Below are 5,000 nucleotides of genomic sequence, written 5' to 3'. Positions count from 1 at the left end.
TATGTATTATAAAACCCCGCACATTCATAGTTTTATTGTATATATATATATTCTTTCAACATGTGTGTTTTTAACTTATACAACACACACACACAAAAACAACAACCAAATATATATATATTAATAAAAATATTATTATATATATATAATTTATTATAATATATGTAATATATGTATCTATATATATATTAAATATATTAATATATATATATATATATTTAATATATATGTGTGTGTGTGTGTGTGTGTGTGTGTGTGTGTGTGTGCACATATGTTATGTACCCCACACATCCCTGTGTAATATTAATATATAATGAAATATAATTAAATATATATGATGTATATTATTTAAAATAATGTGGTTTATAAACTTATCACAACCACACCCCACACCCACAACACCACCAACAAACACACACACCCCACACCTTATTATTATATAATATAAATATATAAATATATATAAATAAATATTTTGTGGGGGTGGTGGGGGTGTGGTTTTGTTGTGTTTTGGGGGGGGGGGTGGTTTTTTTTTTAAAATAAATAAAAAAAATTTTTAAAAAAAATTAAAAATAAAGAATTTAAAGGGGGGGGGGGGAAAAAAAAAATAAAAATTAAAATATAAATAAAATAAATGTTTTGGGGGGGGGTTTTTTTGGGGGGGTGTTGGGGGTTTGGTTGTGTTGTTTGTGTGCTGATGGGGGGGGAAATTATAGATCATTAAAAAAAAAATATATATTAAATAAAGATTATTAATTTTTTTTAAAATTTTAATTATTATAATAAACTTTAATTATAATTTTTTTTATAATATTGTTTTAAATTTTTTTAAAAAATTTTAAAAAAAATTTTAAAAAAAATAAATGGGGTTTTCTTATTTTTTTTAAATTAAAACAAAAATTTTTAAATTATTTTATATATAAAAATAAAAGGGCCCCCAATATTGAGAGGGTAAAACCAAGGAATCGGGTTGAGGGCGGTGGGCCGGGGTTTTTTTTGGGAAGGCCATCGATTCAAACCCGGGGTCCCAAGCCCCCCAATCTGGGCCCCAGGGTTGGGGTTTAAAAAAAAAGGGCCCCGGATTTTTTTGGGAAAGGAACTCCCCCCCCCATCTACTCCAAAGGTCCAAAACAGCCAAATTTCATGCTGGTCCAGCGGTAAAAAAAGAAAAAAAAAAAAAAAAAAATTTAAAGATTCTTGTTGGGGGGGGGGGGTTTGTTTGGTTGTTTGTTTTTGTTGGGGGTAAGAATGAAACCACTTAAGAAAAAAAAAAAAAAAAAAATATAATTTTTTTTTTTTTTTGTTTTTTTTTTCTTGTGTGTTTTTTTTTTTAACAAAAAAAAAAAAAACCCACACACAAAAAAAAAATATTATTATTTATATATAATATATATATATATTATATATATATATATTTTATACATATTTTATATATAATATATATAAAATTATATAATTTTGTTTTTTGGTGTGTTTTTTTTTTTTTTTACAAAAAAAAAAAAAAATATATATATATATATATATATTTAAAATATATAATAATATAAAAAAAAATATATATATAATTATTTTAATTTTAATTTATTTAATAAAATATAATATAAAATATATAATTTTTTTTTTTTTCATTTTTTATTTATTTTATTAAAATTTATTATTTATATATAAAATTATATTAATTTATATATATTATAAAATATATATATATATAAATTTTAAAAACATTTATATATATATATTATTATTTTTATATATTTATTTATATCATATATATATATATATTTTTATATTTAATATTATATATATCTATATATATATATATAAAATATATATAAATATTATATATATATAATATAAAATTTTTTTTTTTTTTTTTTTTTTTTTTTTTTATGTGTGTGTGTGTGGGATGGGGGTGGTGTTTTTTTTAATTATAATATATTTAATATAATTTTATATATATATTTATATATATATATATAAATATATTTTTTTTTTTTTTTTTTTTTTTATAAAAATTTTATTAATATATTATATATATATATATATATATATATATATATGGGTGTGTTGTGTGGTGGTGGTGTGTGGTGTGTTGGTGTGGGGTTGGTGTGGTGTTGTTTGGTGTTTTTTTTTTTTTTAATTTTTTTAATATAAAATATATAATATATATATATATAAAATATATATATATATATATATTATAAAAATATATATATTTATATATAATATAATTGTGTGTGTGTGTGTGTGTGTGTGTGTGTGGTGTTTGGTTGTAATATATATATATAATATATATAATATATATATATTTTATATATAATATAATATATTGGTTTTGTTGTGGTTTGTGTGTTGGGGGGTTTTTTTTTTTTTACTTTTTTTTATTTTTTTTTTAAAATATTTAAATATATATACAATACTATCTATCATAAAAATTACCAATATATTATATATAATTTTTTAAATATATAATATATATATATATTATAATATATATGGAATTATATATTATTTTATAATAAAAACAAAAACAACACAAACACACACACAACACACAAAAACCACACACACACAACAATATTATATATATATATATATTATATAATATATATATATTACAAAATAAAATTTATATATATATTATATATATATAATTATATATATATATAGGGGGTTTGTGTGGTTGTGTGTGTTTTTTTTTACACATACTTAACATACTAATAAACATATATATTATTAAATATATAATATAATATAATATAAAATATATATGTTACGCCGGCCGCCTGTTCTTCCACCAAAAAGGGCAGGTAGGCAGACGGCGTGCTATCCCCCGGGGCGGAACACTGAAAGCCCCAAGAGGAAACCGAGCACCACAGCCTCCCAGAACCCCAGGGGGGGAAAAACGCCCCCTGGAGGGGAGGGCACGAAATAAACACAAAATGACATCTTTCCTTTATTTAAAAAAAAGTTTTTTCCCCCGGACACTTTCTTAGGCACAATAAAAGGGGGGAAAACCACAGCACACTGTTTGATAAGCTTATAAAAGGGCAACACAAAGTTTATCAGGTCACAAAAGGCAACATAGGGCTTAAGGGGCAGCACCCCAATCCGTCTCTCCTGACTTGTTCCTCCCCTCCCCGCTCAAGCCAGGCAGTTTTCCCAGGTCCCTATGTTTAAAACAGCCCAGGGCATCCTTTTTCCTTTTTAAACCCATTTCGCCAGAGACAAAACTCATGGCGTAGCAATAATAAATATAAATATATTATATATTAAAATAATTTTTTTTAATATATATATATATATGTTATATATAATCTTTAAAGTATAATATACATATATACAAAAATATATTTCATATATATTATAATTTTATTATATATATATATATTATATTTATGCAATAATATATATTATTTAAAAAAAAAAAATTTTTTATATAATATATTATATATAGGTATAAAACACCACACACACACGCACCCACACACACACAGCACACCACACACACCAACAACACACACACCACACACACACACACACACACAAATAAAATTTTATAAATATAAAATATATATTATATATAAAAATTTTATATATATATATAAAAAATATTTTTTATTATACAACCCCAAAATTATATACATACATTAATTTTAAAATACATATATATATAATATATTATATATATATATTTATATATAGAAATATATAATATAAAAATTAATAATATATAATAATATATAATTAATTAAATTGCCACACCAATATAAAACACAACACACTTTCTCTATTTCAGATAAACTGACCCTTACAATTCAGATAGAAAAATTTTGGAGAAACATTTAAAAACACAATAGCATTCTCTCTCTCTCTCCTCCTCTCTTCTTCTCTTTTTTTATTATTTTTTTTTTTGTCTTGTTTTTTAAAAATTTTATTTAAAATAATATAATATATATAATTAAATATATATATAAAATTCCTTCCCCGCCCCCTCAATCTCCCCCGTTCCGCTGCCCCTTCAATCATGGGTTTTTTTTCCGGGATAATAGGAGCTCACCTGAAAAATTGTCCCGTTTTTTTGTGCTGCAACGCACACTGGATCTTTCATATGCACAAATTCCATGCATGTGTTTGCCCCCCCAGAGTAGCTTGTTTACTATCTTTTATTCGTCCCCCATAATCTACGTTATTATCTGCCTTAAAACAATTATGTTTGGTGTGGAATACTCCCTCATATAAAATCCTCCCTGGCCTCCCCCTCTCACTTTCCCTTTTTCCTTCTACCCTCTTAAATTTAAATGGTCGCAATTATGCCCCTTAAATTTCTCTCTCCTCCTCCCCATCTCTCTTTTCTTCTCTCCCCTCTCTCTCTTATTATTAATATATTAATAATATTATATTAATATATATATATTAATACATCCACACACACACCCCCCACACACACAACAAAAAAAAAATATATATATATATAATTATATATATTTAAAAATATATATATATATATATATATATTGTGTGTGTGTGGGTGGGGGGTGTGTGTGGTGTGTGTGTGTTGTTGTGAAAAAAAGCACATACACACACATACCACACACACACAACAAAAACACCAACCACAACCACAACAACACACACACAAAACAAAAACCAAAACACACACCACACACACATGTGCTTTTTTTATACAATACTATTTGCACACAAACCCCACCCAAACCACCACCCCACAAACACACATAAAAAAAAAACTTTAAAATATTTAATAATATATATATAATATATATATATATATATATTATTAATATATATATTAATGTATTAAAAAAAAACACAAAACACACACACACAATAAAATTATTATATATATTATATATAATATATATATTATATAATAATATATATATATATTGTTTTTTTTTTTTTTTTTTAATATATATAATATATATATATTTTTTTTTTTTTTTTTTTTTTTTTTTTTTTTTTTTTTTATATATATA

Source organism: Penaeus monodon, chromosome 4, assembly GCF_015228065.2.
Source record: "Penaeus monodon isolate SGIC_2016 chromosome 4, NSTDA_Pmon_1, whole genome shotgun sequence".
Taxonomy (NCBI): domain Eukaryota; kingdom Metazoa; phylum Arthropoda; class Malacostraca; order Decapoda; family Penaeidae; genus Penaeus; species Penaeus monodon.
Note: the sequence above shows the minus strand (reverse complement) of the source record.